Source organism: Bos grunniens, chromosome 1 (genome assembly GCF_055505025.1).
Source record: "Bos grunniens cultivar Pamir isolate PY7600 chromosome 1, Bosgru_T2T1.0, whole genome shotgun sequence".
Taxonomy (NCBI): Eukaryota; Metazoa; Chordata; class Mammalia; order Artiodactyla; family Bovidae; genus Bos; species Bos grunniens.
Window position 1 is genome coordinate 55563375 of NC_141165.1, and position 15944 is coordinate 55579318.

At 36.4% G+C, this 15944-nt stretch overlaps 1 long non-coding RNA gene across 2 annotated transcripts in view; it reads left to right on the plus strand.

Annotated features, from left to right (window-relative positions):
* LOC147379469 (uncharacterized) overlaps positions 1 to 15944 on the plus strand; it is a 232285-nt gene that overhangs the window by 183674 nt on the left and 32667 nt on the right. For both annotated transcript variants that reach the window (XR_015133202.1, XR_015133198.1), the window contains exon 3: positions 13661 to 13825. This is a non-coding gene — a long non-coding RNA (uncharacterized LOC147379469). The remainder of the gene's footprint in view (positions 1 to 13660; positions 13826 to 15944) is intronic.

Genomic DNA, 15944 nt, shown 5'->3' on the forward strand with positions numbered 1-15944 from the left:
AGCACGCCATGCCTCCCTATCCATTACCAACTCCTGGAGTTCACCCAGACTCACGTCCATCAAGTCAGTGATACCATCCAGCCATCTCATCCTCTGTCGTCCCCTTCTCCTCCTGCCCCCAATCCCTCCCAGCATCAGAGTCTTTTCTAATGAGTCAACTCTTTGCATGATGTAGCCAAAGTACTGGAGTTTCAGCTTTAGCATCATTCCTTCCAAAGAAATCCCAGGGCTTATCTCCTGTTCTGATTCTTTCAATATGGTAAGTGGGACAAGACGGTAAAGGGCCTCCTGGGCAGTGCCTCACAAGGCTGGAGAAGTCAGATACTCACTTAGACTCTGACTTTCCGTCAAGGAAAGAGACTCTGGCCTAGTGAGTCTCTTAGCACTGGATTGCATCACTTTGGGCAATGAGTGACACAGATAAAGTGAAACTTCTCTTTCCTTCTTCCAGCATCTATTCTTGGATGTTTTGCTCTAATGAGGCATTTAAACCTCTCAACTAAACTCCTGGGCTCCCATAAAGTAACTCTTGTTTGTGAGTAATTATCGAAATCAGTATTTTTGTGGAGAGTTGAGGACTAGAACCTCCTATTCCATTATTTTACTGATGTCACTCTGAAATTTTCTATGCCTTTCATATTTTATTGATGACTAGATATTTATTGATATTTTAAAAAATATTTATTTATTCTGTAATATAATTCCTATTCTGTTGAAATTAGATTTTCACCTAATTTTAATTTGTTTTCTCAATGAAGTTTCAAACTGCTTGAGGACAGGAACATTGCATATTATTCCTAAAACCTGAATAATCTCAAATGATGCTATGCCTAATAAAATCTTCAAAATGTGTTCATCTAATTTCCTTTATAAATACTAGACTAAAGTTAATTAAGATTAAAAAAATATGAACACAAGAATTAAAATTATATTTTTTCATAAATAATAAAAATAAAGGTTTTAAGTACTTTTTAACATAATTGGGGTATCAAAAACATCTAACAGTAAATAAATATGTATTTCATTAAGAAGAAAAAAACAGAAAGAGTGAAAAGGTAAAAATTATGGAGTGCTATGTTATTTAAAATATTAATAAAATTAAAATGTTTCTTTGTATTTTTTGTAACTTTGTAGAAAAGTCTCCTTTGATCAAAACAACTGATTTTCAAATGATCTATGCCTTCAGACATATCTACTGTTGTGGGCAACAATTCCTTAGAAGAAATGGAGTAGCCCACATAGTCAACAAAAGAGTGAAATGCAGTACTTGAAGGCATTCTCAAAAATGACAGAATAATCTCTATTCATTTCCAAGGCAAACCATTCAATATCACAGTAATCCAAATCTATGCCCCAACCAGTAACACTGAAGAAGCTGAAATTGAACGGTTCTATGAAAACCTACAAGACCTTCTAGAACTAACACCCCCAAAATATGTCCTTTTCATAATAGGGCACTGGAATGCAAAAGTAGGAGGTCAAGAGATACCTGGAGTAACAGGCAAATTTAGCCTTGAGATACAAAATGAATCAGGGCAAAGGCTAACAGAGTTTTGCTAAGAGAACACATTGTTCATAGCAAACACACTCTTCCAACAACACAAGGGAAGATTCTACACATGGACATAACCAGGTGGTCAATATTGAAGTCAGATTGATTATATTTGCAGTCAAAGATGAAGAAGCTCTATACAATCAGCAAAAAAAAAAAAAAAAAAAGACTGTGGTGAGTGGACTATGGCGGCTTAGATCATGAACTCCTTTTGCCAAATTCAGACTTAAATCGAAGAAAGTAGGGAAAAACAATTGACCATTCAGGTATGACCTAAATCAAATCCCTTACGACTATACAGTGGAAGTGACAAATAGATTTAAGGGATTAGACTTGATAGAGTGCCCGAAAAACAATGGATGGAGGTTCGTGACATTGTACAGGAGGCAGTAATGAAGAAAAACAAATGCGAAAAGGCCAAATGGTTGTCTGACAAGGCCTTACAAATAGCTGAGAAAATAATAAAAGTGAAAGGCAAATGAGAAAAAGAAAGATATACCCATTTGAATGCAGAGTTCCAAAGAATAGCTAGGAGAAAATAGAAAGCCTTCCTCAGTGGTTAATGCAAAGAAATAGAGGAAAACAATAGTGAGAAAGTCTAGAGATCTCTCAAGAAAATTAGAAGAGGGTGGAATGATTTGGGAGAATGGCATTGAAACATGTATAATATCATATATGAAATGAGTCACAAGTCCAGGTTTGATGCACAATATTGGATGCTTGGGACTGGTGCACTGGGATGACCCAGAGGGATGGTATGGGAAGGGAGGAGGGAGGAGGGTTCCGGATGGGGAACACATGTATACCTGTGGCGGATTCATTTTGATATATGACAAAATCAATACAATATTGTAAAGTTAAAAAATAAAATAAAATTAAAACAATAAAAAATTTAAAAAATTAAAATTAAAAAAAGAAAATTAAAAATACCAAAGGAATATTTCAGGCAGATTTGGGCACACTAAAAGACAGAAATGGTATGGCCCGAACAAAAGCAGAAGATATGAAGAAGAGGTGGCAAGAATACATAGAACTATACAAAAAAGATCTTCATGACCCAGATAATCACGATGGTGTGATCACTCACCTAGAGCCAACATCTTGAAATGTGAAGTCAAGTGGGGCTTAGGAAGCATCACTACAAGTAAATCTAATGGAGGTCATGGCATTCCATTTGAGCTATATCAAATCCTAAAAGAAGATGCTGTAGAAGTGCTCCAGTCAATATGTCAGCAAATTTGGAAAAGTCAGCAGTGCCCACATGACTAGAAAAGGTCAGTTTTTATTCCAATCCCAGAGAAGGGCAATGCCAACAAATGTTCAAATTACTACACAATTGCACTCGTTTCACATGCTAGCAAACTAATTCTCAAATTTCCCCAAGCCAGGCTTTAACAGTATATGAACGCTGAATTTCCAGATGTTCAAGCTGGATTTAGAAAAGGCAGAGAACCAGAGATCAAATTGCCAATATCTGTTGGATTACAGAAAAAAGCAAAATTCCAGAAAACATCTACTTCTGTTTTATTAATTATGCCAAAGCCTTTGACTGTGTATATGAAAACAAACTGTTGAAAATTCTGCAAGATCTCCTGAGAAACCTGTATGCAGATCAAGAAGCAACAGTTAGAGCTGGACATGGAACAACAGACTGGTTCCACACTGGGAGAGGGGTATGTCAAGGCTATATTATCACCCTACTTATTTAATCTTTATGCAGAGTACATCATGTGAAATGTCGGGCTGGATGAAACACAAGCTGGAATCAAGATTGCCAGGAGAAATAACATTACCCTCAGATACGCAGATGATACCACCCTCATGGCAGAAAGCTAAGAGGAACTAAAGTGCCTCTTGATGAAAGTGAAAGAGGAGAGTGAAAAAGCTGACTTAAAACTCAGCATTGAAAAAACTAAGATCATGGCATCCAGTCCCATCACTTCATGGCAAATAGATGGGGAAACAATGGAAACAGTGACAGACTTAATTTTTTTTTTTTTTTGCTCCAAAATCACTGCAGATGGTGACTGCAGCCATGAAATTAAAAGATGCTTGTTCCTTGGAATAAAATCTATGATAAACCTAGACAGCATATTAAAAATCAGAGAAATTTCTTTGCCAACAAAGGTCTGTCTAGTCAAAGCTATTGTTTTTCTAGCAGTTGTGGATGGATGTGAAAGTTGGCCTGTGAAGAAAGCTGAGAGCTGAAGAATTGATGCTTTTGAACTGTGGTTTTGGAGAAGGTTCTTGAGAGTACCTTGACTGCAAGGAGATCAAACCAGTCCATATTATAGGAAATCAGTCCTGAATATTCACTGGAAGAACTGATGCTGAAACTCCAATACTTTGGCTACCTGATGTGAATAACTGACTCTTTGGAAAAGACCCTGATGCTGGGAAAGATGGAAGGCAGGAGGAGAAGGGGTCAATAGAAGATGAGATGGCTAGATGGCATCACTGACGCGATGGACATGAGTTTGAGCAAGCTCCTGAAGTTAGTGATGGACAGGGAAGTCTGGCATGCTGTAGTCCATGGGGTAGCAAAGACTCAGGTATGACTGAGCTATTGTTCAGTCTGACTGATGACTGACTGATGTCTTCAGACTAAGTGTGACCAGCTTTTGGGTATACTTTCTTTTCTTTTTATCAACCTCCTCCAATAATTCAGATATTTCCTTTGTAGTCTCAGTTTTATTACTTTTTTCCACCAGTGTATTAGGTCATTGTTCAAAAAAAATGATCACAACTGAGTTTATCTAATATAAAGCAGATTTAGACTGTAAATGAGTCAGCTGCCATTTTTAAAGTCCTTGGTGCCAGAAGTCTAGTCTTCATTTGTAAATCTCCACAGCGATGACTGTGCCGTCTATCACTATCTATAGTATGCAAAGCCAGAATGTGATTACACATATTTTGTAAAATGAGAACTGCTGAAATGTTAGTATTTATGTCTGTTTCATAAATACTAAATAAATATTAGTATTTATGAAAGTGAAAATGTTTGTCACTCAGTCATGTCTGAGTCTGTGACACAATGGACTGTAGCATGTGTCCATGAAATTCTCCTGGCAAAAATACTAGAGTGGTTTGCCATTTCCTCCTCCAGGGGATCTTCCCAACCAAGGGATCAAATCCAGGTCTCCTGCATTGCAGGCAGGTTCTTTATTGTCTGAGCCATGTATGTGTGTGTATATATATATATATGTATATTATATCTATATATATAGATATAGATATAAAAACACCAATTATGTATCTAAGTAACTAAGATTTTTAATGACACACTAAGTATTTATGATATATTTTCTTGTATACAATCTTCAGTTTCCCCATGAGCTATCCTAATTTAGGCAGTTATTTAAATAGAATCACTTCATTATGGTTGTTTTTCAGTTGTCTTGGGAACAATGTAATAACGTTAGTAAGATATTTTTTTCAAGATCTAAAAAAGAAAATATTTGGAAGATATTTAAGCTGTTTAAACATCAGATTTGAAGGAAAATAAGAACTGGCTAGTTGATTATGGATAAAATATCATTGTAGTAGGTGATAGACATGTAGATATTTATATGCCGATAAATTTCATTAATGTGAATCCACTGGATTTCTATTCAGTTGTTTTAACTGCTGAACCATTTTCATGTTAGAACTTATCAAATATTATATGCATTTCAATAGCAGCAGCATTTTAAAAGACCTTAAATTCCCTAAGGCAATGAAGTGTGTGTTGTAATAGATCTCTTAATGTAAAGTTTTGCTTAGTGCTTGACCTGAATGACTTTGCTGAATCTCCTCGCCTGGATCAGTACAAATGATATTTCAGTTTGGCTCTCAGAGAATCAAGTGTTAGGCCTTAATATATTAGAAATTAAATGGTAGTTCTTTATAGAAAATAATAATGGGGCAGAAAACATTGTAGTTGTACTTTTGAATGATGCAACCAGATTTCTGCCTTTACAGAGTTATCTTTTTTGATTGAGAACATGATTTTAATGTATAGTTTTGTTCTGATCTGCTAGCTTTGTTCTTTTGTTTCCCCAGAACTATGATTTATAAATTGTCAATAGGGGTAGAAATGTCCTAAATATGCATTGTTCTCAAGATACAGGGCAATTAAAAACTTGTAATTTATAAACTTAAAAATGTTTAAATATATGTAGCTCCCATGGTTTGACCTTGGTCATCCTTTCTTTCTTATCAACTTTACATTTGTAAGTAAAATTTTCATTCCCTAACTTCTGATATCATCCATAGTGCATACTCTCCATCCTTTCTCTCTCTTCTAAGCTTCATATTATATGTGTGCATGCTCAATTGCTCAATCATGTGCTACACTTTGCAACCCCATAGACTGTAACCTGCCAGGCTCATCTGTCCATTAAATTTTCCAGGCAAGAATACTGAAGTGGGTTGCCATTTCCTACTCCAGCGGATTTTCCCTATCCAGGAATCAAAGCCACATCTCCTGCAACTCCTGCATTGGCAGGTAGATTCTTTACTACTGAGGCAACCTGGAAGCCTTCAAATTAGTGTGTGTGTGTGTCTGAGTGTGTGTAGGCTTCCCTGGTAGCTCAGCTAGTACAGAATTAGCCTGCAACGCAGGAAACCTGGGTCGATTCCTGGGTCAGGTAGTTCCCCTGCAGAAGGGATAGGTTACCACACCAGTAGTCTTGGACTTCCCTGGTGGCTCAGATAGTAAAGAATCTAGCTGCAATATGGGAGACCTGGGTTCGATCCCTGGGTTGGGAAGATCACCTGGAGAAGGGCATGGAAACCCACTTCAGTGTTCTTGCCGGGAGAATCCCCTTGGACAGAGGAGCCTGGAGGCTACAGTCCAAGGGGTCACAAAGAGTTGGACATGAGTAAGCAACTAAGCACAGCACAGCATACACACACGCACACACACACACACAGATATATATCTTCCTCCTTCAATCTTAGTCATATGAATATATAGCATCGCATCCACTCTGTTCATGAAACTAATCTATTAGTATCATTATTTATTTGACTTTCAGCTCTCATACTTTACCCATCAGTGCATCCTGTCATTTCTTTTTAAAATGCATCTCATTTGCATTGCTACTGATTTTCAGCTGCGTAAAATTTTACCAACATAACAGTGCTACTTTTAACTTTCATCATATATTTATATTTTGCTTTAAAGCCTTGATAAAGAGCAAATATGTATTAAAGAAAAGCTTGTCATAGATAGAGAACATATTGTGAAAATGTATATTTATTGAATTCCAAGGTATCTATATAGAATCATAGTTATATCCATAGAATCAGTGTTATATTTTTAAACCTCATTCCTGGAAGCACTGCAGATGTCAGATCAATTTGGAATGCTGAATTGTTCCTCTGGGAATGACATGGCAGCAACCAAAATAGTATTTGGCCAAATTAAAAATGTATGCCAATGATGCCAAAAGTCACAGTAACCTGGCAGGTATGTAGCTATTATTTAACTGCATGATAATTGTTGGTTTTTCCACTGAAAAACTATTGGCTGTTTATGCAGAAATGGAGCCCATGACTTAGGCAGTCTCTCTTTTGATGTCATTGGTAACTGGTTGGGGATTGTATCCAGTTACAGGACACAATCTCACAAGCAAACTATTTGGAAGAAGTTTTAATAAATTACATAGTATCTCACCTACAAATGGAAATGGGAGAATATCTAATTAAGGACTAATTTTCATTATACATTTTTAATAATCAGAATGATGTCCATATTCTGAAATGATAACAAACTTTTTTTGTTACAAATTAGCCTGATCTTAGTGTTTACTGAAGATTCTTTCAGTTTTAAATGTTTATTCATAAGACCACTAATAAAATAAATGTTACTGTAAGTGATTTTCTTTGTATGTTCATGGGTTGTAGAACTCTCCTCTCTCACCTGCATGCTTGTCTTGTGGTTTATGTTGCTATTTGGAAAGAATTTTGTGTTCATAGTTCTTAAAATTCCAAATTGGCCAAAGTGGCCCAAGTGCCTGAAAATGCAGCATGTGTTCTTAAGTTTAGGAGAATTAGTAATATTTATAAATAGTCTCCTCTGGATCTACATTATTGTCGTTTTATTGGATAGTACTCAATGGGCAATATTATAAAGTGGGACAGTCTGCTGTTTTAAAAGTGCTGGACTTTTTCCATTTTATCATTCATGGAAGAATTTCACACTAAAGACATTACTTCAACCTTATAAATACATTATCCAGGAAAAAGTTGTATGAGGATACTTTCATATTATAAAGTTTGGAGTAGTCAAATAGTCTCATTAATTATATATACAGCAAATATAATATTAAATTTGATCTGTATTTGTGACTTGCCTCTTCCAGGTAGAGTGTTAGATCACATCATTTATCTTCAATTTAACTCTTTAATTGATAACTGTAATGATACTTAGCAATGAAATAGTATTATTTTAAATAAATGCAAATAATTATTACATCATCATCACTGTCACCTTTATCATCACCAATTTACATCATGATTATCATCAAATTTAATGTTATTGTGGAAGATTCCAGAACCCTCGCACTACAAACATATATATGAATTTGAATCCACTGTTCATTGAGTTAAAAAGTAGAATTCAGAATTAATATATTATCAAGAAGCAAATACAATTTTGGCTATTTTCTACCTATTCTATGCTTGGACATGCCAAAATTTATAAATAACTAACTTGGAAAAATGAAATAAGATACAGAAAGTATAGATTTGGGAGGTGAAAATGTTTAATTCACATAAAATAGATTATCAGGTGCTTCTAGGCTATTTCATGGCCAAGTTGAAAACACAGAAAAGGCTTTGGGCAATCACAAATAAATGAATGCTCTATGCTGAATTTTAACTCCTCAAACTATCTTTTAAGTAATGTTGTTATATCAGTTATAGAATCTGACAGAGAAATTACATTTGCTAGAGTTATTATAATAAATGAATAATGATACAAAATAAATTATAATATAAAAATTAGTTTTGAAATAAAATATACTTTATGCCATTTGTGCTGAACAATGATAATCTAAGATAAAATTAGATCATTAAAAAATTCAGAAATTCTCTAATATACAAATGAAAGTATTTTTGATAGATTCAATAATCAGCATTGTTTACAGCAAAACAAAAAGTTACACACATCTGGCAAATAAAACTGAATCCTTTATCATTTGTTATAAGTTTAATGTTTGCCCTGCATGTTTTCTGACTCTTACATTGGTATTGTGTGGTTTTGCATAACCATACATGACATATTATGTACTAAAATATAAAATACTAAGCTTGAATAGTTGGTGAATAGTCCAGTTGCTCATTCATTCATTTAGGAAACAAAGATATCTTAGTATCTATGTTCAGTTAGCATTGTACATAGAAAACTAATGTCACATCTTGGTGTCTCACAGTCTAGATAATGAGGAAGATTTAAAAATAATGACTGAAATGTAATATTAAGAGACTGTCTTTTCTCCACTATATATTTTTGCCTTTTTTGTTATAGTTTAAGTAACCATAGGTGTGTGGGGTCTCTGGACTTCCTATCCTATTCCATTGATCTATGTTTTTATTCCTTTTTGTGCCAGGACAATGCTGTTTTGATTACTCTAGCTTTGCAGTATAGTAGTCAAAAATCTGGGATCCTGATTCCCACAGCTCCATTCTTCTTTCTCAAGATTGTTTAGCTATTCAGGGGCTTTTGTGTTTCCATGCTATGGAAAGCAATCTAGAAGTTCCTTAAAAAATTGAAAAGATAAGCTACCATAGGACCCAGAAATCCCACTCTTAAGCATATATTCAGAGAAAACCATAAGTTGAGAAGATTCATGCACCTTGATGTTCACTGCAGCACTATTTACAATAGCAAGGACATGGAAGCAATTTAAATGTCAACAAAGGAGTGGATAAAGAAGGTGTTGTACATTATATATATATAAATGAGTATCACTTAGCCATAAAAAGGAATAAAATATTTCCATTTGCAGAGATGTAAATGGACCTAGTGTGAAATAAGTCACAAAATGAAAAATAAATATCATATACTATCCCTTGTATGTGAAATCTAGAAAAATGATACAGTTGAACCTAATTGCTAAGTACAGTCACAGATGTAGAGAACAAACTTAAGGCTACCAAGGGGAGAAGACAGGGGAGGGATAAGCTGGGAGATTGGGATCTACATATACATAATATTATATATAAAATAACCAATAAGACAGGACTGGAAAAGGGAAGTTTTCATTCGAATCGCAAAGAAAAGCAATGCCAAAGAATGCTCAAACTACTGCACAATTGCACTCATCTCACACACTAGCAAAGTAATGCTCAAAATTCTCCAAGCCAGGCTTTAACAGCAAGTGAACTGTGAACTTCCAGATGTTCAAGCTGGATTTAGAAAAGGCAGAGGAACCAGAGATCAAATTGCCAACATCTGTTGGATCATTAAAAAAGCAAGAGAGTTCCAGGAAAACATCTATTTCTGCTTTATTGACTTTGCCAAAGCCTTTGACTGTGTGGATCACAACAAACTATGAAAAATTCTTAGAGGTGGGAATACCAGACCACTTAACCTGCCTTCTGAGAAATCTGTATGCAGGTCAAGAAGCATGTGCAGTTAGAATTGAACATGGAACAGCAGACTGGTTCCAAATAAGGAAAGGAGTGCATCAAGGCTGTATATTGTCACTCTGCTTATTTAACTTAGTGCAGAGTACATCATGAGAAATGCTGGTCTGGAGGAAACACAAGCTGGAATCAAGATTGCCGGGAGAAATATCAATAACTTCAGATATGCAGATGACACCACCCTTATGGCAGAAAGTGAAGAACTAAAGAGTCTCTTGATAAAAGTGAAATAGGAGAGTGAAAAAGTTGGCTTAAAAACTCAACATTCAGAAAACTAAGATCATGGCATCCAGTCCCATCACTTCATGGCAAATAGATGGGGAAACAATGGAAACAGTGACAGACTTTATGTTTTGGGGCTCCAAAATCACTGCAGACGGTGATTGAAGCCATGAAATTAAAAGACGATCGCTCCTTGGAAGGAAAGTTATCACCAAACTAGACAGCAAATTAAAAAGCAGAGACATTACTTTTCTGACAAAGGTCCATGTAGTCAAAGCTATGGTTTTTCCAATACTCATGCATGGATGTGAAAGTTGGACTATAAAGAAAGCTGAGCACCTAAGAGTTGATGCTTTTGAACTGTGTTGTTGGAGAGGACTCTTGAGAGTCCCTTGGACTGCAAGAAGCTCCAACCAGTCCATCCTAAAGGAAATCAGTCCTGAATATTCATTGGAAGGACTGATGATGAAGCTGAAACTCCAATACTTTGGCCACCTGATGTGAAGAACTTACTCATTTGAAAAGACCCTCATTCTGGGAAAGATTGAAGGTGGGAGGAGAAAGGGACACAGAGAATGAGTGGTTGGATGGCATCACTGACTCGATGGACATGAGTTTGAGTAAGCTTGGAGAGTTGGTGATGGTCAGGGAAGCCTGGTGCGCTGCAGTCTATGGGGTCTCAAGGAGTCAGACATGACTGAGTGACTTAACTGACTTGAACTGAACTGATATGACAATAACGACTATAGCAAAGGTGTGAAGGCTACTATAAACTATGATAGGACCCTTCTACTGGTATGTCCTCCATATATTTTATGTACACTTAACTTTTACTTTCCCACATTTCATATGACCTCCACTGAATGGAGGTTAACAATTTTTTGAAACTTACAAGCTGTGGGACAGGCCACAGACAATTAGCTGCAACACCAAATGGCACAAGGGTGAAGTATCAAATAATTCCTGTACTACCACTTGAAACTAAAAGGTGGTACCTGTCTGTGCTAATTATGTCTGAGAATGCTTTGTATTTTCATATGTGCACTATCCCGTGTAGTTCCTTTGTCTCTGGAAAGGATCAGGAAAAGGTAGAAGTGTTACAACTAGTCTTTCCCACCCCCCATGTTATTTGCATACTAAAGGGAATATTCTATTTACTGAATTACTTCTCACACCCTACTAGATGACACCATGGCCAAACCTGGAAGGCAAAAAGTCGAGATTTATTTACCACATTCAAATTATTTTAAGGCAATTTTTAGTACAAAGACTTCCTAAAAATGAAATTGATTTTTTAGTGGGACAAGAGCTAAATTAAATAGGATACAGGATCAACAAGAAAAGCTAGTGCTGTCTTAAGCTAATAGATAGGTAAAGTCATTCTAGATATAGATGACTGTCCATTAATCTAGGAAGGAGGAGATAATTTTGAGTTTTAATGATGAGTTCTACTTGAGTATGACCAGTTGTTGATAACTATAGTATATCTGGGTGATAATGTCCAGAAGATATCTGGAAATATTACTTTGGAGTACAGGAGAGTGGTGAAAGATAGAAACACAGATCTGAAAGTTTTCAGCATACTGGTAGTAGCTAAAACCATGCAAGATGAAAGATTATGTAAGACATTTTCAATACTAATATTTGTAGAACATTTCATTGGCATTTTTTCGGAATTGGACCAATGGTCTTTGTTAACATTACAACAAAGGAGAGAATGCAATGCTATTATATTACTCTAAATTGCTTGTGTGCTAGTTTCCTGTAGCTGCTATAACACTTTCCCAGAAACTCGATGGTTTAAAACAATAGAAGCTTATTCTCTCACAATTCTGGATGCCAGCAGTCCACAATAAGTATCACTGGGAATAAATCAGGGTGTTATCATAGCCACAGTTCCTCCTGAGACTCTAAGAAATAATTTGTTCCTTGCCCTTTCCAGGGCTTCCCAGGTGGCTCAAGGGTTAAAGAATCTACCTGTCAATGCAGGAGATGCAGGGAACACAGGTTCCTGGGTCAGGAAGATCCCCTGGAGAAAGAAATGGAAACCCACTCCAGTATTCTTGCCTGGGATGATCCCTTGGACAGAGGAGCCTGGTGGGCTACAGTCCATGGGGTCACAAAGAGTTTGACAGGACTGAGCATACATGAATGCATTCTTCTTCCAGGGGCTCTTCTGGGGGCTTCTGATATTCCTTGGCACATGGCCACATCACTCTAGTCTTTGCTTCTGTCATTGCATTGTTTACATCACTTCTTCCTCTGTGGTAAAATCTCCTTCTGCTTCCCCCTTATAATGATACATGTGATTGTATTTAAAGCTTATGCAATTTAAAGCTGATAACCAAGAAATCTCCCCATTCCCCATCCCAAGATCTCTAATTTAAATATATCTATAAAATCCTTTGTTGATATGTAAGGTAACATCTACAGATTCCAAGGATTAGGATGGGAACATCTTTTTATTTTCCCCATTGGAATTTGGGGAGGTGCTATAAGCAGCCATGGAGAAGGCGATGGTAACCCACTCTGGTACTCTTGCCTGGAAAATCCTATGGACGGAGGAGCCTGGTAGGCTGCAGACCATGGGGTCGCTAGGAGTCGGACACGACTGAGTGACTTCACTTTCACTTTTCACTTTCATGTATTGGAGAAGGAAATGGCAACCCACTCCAGTGTTCTTGCCTGGAGAATCCCAGGGACCGGGGAGCCTGGTGGGCTGCCGTCTCTGGGGTCACACAGAGTCGGACATGACTGAAGCGACTGAGCAGCAATAGCAGCAGCATAAGCAGCCAACCACAACTCAGATCTATCCTCATTGTGTAGATTTTTCATTATTTCTAACATCACCCCTGAACTTGGAAAACTGTTAAAAAAAAAAAAGTAACATCAAACATCTCATCATTTTTTTATTGATTACAAGTTGATATGACATTTTAGGCATACTGCATTAAGTAAAATATGTATTTGGAATAATTTTACTTCCTTTTCAGGATGGCTATTAGAAAATTTTAAATTGCATGTGAAATTAACATTTCATTTCTATTAGCAGTTATCTAGAATGTGCGTGTGTGTGTCAGATTAAATCACTTGATATTATAGATAAGTTGCTATTTTCTTACAAATAAATAATTATAATTTCTGAAATCTTCATACCAAGGGAATTAAATGCTTAGTTTTATTTTATAGGTGTACTTTATTGTAGTCCATATTGAATCAAACTGCTTACTGTTGCTTTTTTTCATTTCACAGCAACAAATCAACAGAAATTCATGTGAAAATCATTGACCACCATATGCTGCTCCAGCTTCCTTCAGCTCCTAATTCTAGGAGCTTGACAACTAAAGCAAACCACAGACAGCCACAGGCACTCACTGCCAGCCCTGACAAAAAAAATCACAAAAGTCGCCTCACAGGGTGAGTGACAGACTGATGGACAAACTCTTAGAACTGAAAGGAAATAAGATAATTGAGGAAGTTGACAGTTTTGTTTTGTTTTTTTAAAGGTCATATTCTAAAGGGGAAAGGGTGGTGAGGAAAAAAGGGGAAATGTTTATGATGGGGAGAGATCCAAGGGAAGCTTGTAGGTGGAAGTCTTCCCAGAAAGGAAGTCTGAAATTTGAAGAGACTTGTTTGTAGGTCTGGAGAAGAGTTGGAGAGGAGTGGTCAGAGGAGAAAACCTAGGAGGTTCTGACCAGTAAAGTCTTGAGAGGAAGAATGTACCTTCATATGCTGCTGCTGTTGCTAAGTCGCTTCAGTTGTGACCCACTCTGTGCGACCCCATAGATGGCAGCCCACAAGGCTGCTCCATCCCTTGGACTCTCCAGGCAAGAATACTGGAGTGGGTTGCCATTTCCTTCTCCAATGCATGAAAATGAAAAGTGAAAGTGAAGTTACTCAGTCGTGTCCGACTCCTAGCGACCCCATGGACTGCAGCCTACCAGGCTCCTCCATCCATGGGATTTTCCAGGCAAGAGTACTGGGGTGGGTTGCCATTGCCTTCTCCAAGTACCTTCATATATGTCATTCAAAATTTATTTATAATATTCATTTTTGAATGCAAAACTTTTGAGGTACAGAATGATGAAATGATTTCCCCAAGGTCACAGCAATATTAAATATCAAGTGTAAATTTAGATCTATCAATAGTGAGTAGGTTCTTTTAGAATATTAAAGCCTGACTGAATGGTGAATATATGAGGGTGGAAAACATGATATGCAACTTGAGAAAATTTGGGTAATTTCAATGATAGGAGTCTGTGTGTGACTGGAGTTGGAGAAAGAGGAGGCAGGCCATGAAAGTGTTCGTACTTGAAACTATTTGTGGCAGCTATGGGAAAACACCATGTCCAGAGAGCTCAGAAGAAATGGGACATTGGTTGGCCTTTTATCTAGTCAAAGTTTTGAACTTGACTGGTTTCCTAGCATCCCACTATATTTCTAGTAAGTGTTGACCTTTACATTTTTTGATAAGTGCCTGTAAGAAATGTAAGTCTAGTTATACTTCAAATCTCACACATCTGAAAAAAACACAGTGAAAACACGAGTTCAAGTTTTAGTTCACTGTCAAAATGAAGGTGTTCAAAGGACTATGCTAGCACACAACTAAGGTGACTTAAAAGGGCCATGACATCACATCAGCCTTCAGAATTCCCAACTACATACTTCTCAATTTATGCTATTCTTGTTAGAAATCATTTCATTACACCCAGAAACTTCTGGAGCTCAATGCTTTTTTTTTTTTTTTAATTCAAATGTTAGCATTGCTCTTGCTTCAGTGGACTCTTTTATCCTTGGGCTCTGAGATAAGTTATTTTATTGATGCCCTCCCCTGGCACACTATTGGTCTCTAATCACTGAAGCATTCAGTCCATAAGTAAATGAGAGTAGTGGCTGGATATAAATGGAGAGAAGAAAATTCTATGCACTAACAGACTTGGCCCAGAAAAAATTTACAAATTCCAAATATGACTTTCATCCTTGCTGCTCTTTGGAAACCTCTTTTCATTAACTGCTTGGAGTTTTCCATATTCTGATTTCTCAATATCCTTCTTGACTTGTAGCTGTTAATCTTGCATTTCATTTAGCTAAAATCATGACACTTGATCCAGGCTCTCTCATTTCACCTCATTTCAATCAATCACTGTCTCTCTATAGAGATCATTTCATCCTTCCCCAAAGTCTGAGGAAAAGAGAGCATTTTAAAGCATATATCCTTTAACTAAGCTCTACTTCAAATCCCTTTTTGTTTTCTTAAAAATGTAATTGTCAGTATTTACATTTCTTCTTTTACCTCTTCTATTTACTCTTTCTAAAGTCTTGATCATTTAAGCTTACTATTTATTTTAAATTTTGGCAAATCAATAAGAGAAATAACATATCATTATTAATTAAATTGATCTTTAGTTATATGATTGAAAATTTAAATATTTAGCACTCATTTCCTATTCTGTGAACTGTCTTTTGAATATTTATTAACTATATCTATGGATACATTATTATAAATTTTGCAATGTTTTTAAACTTGTTTATGTTG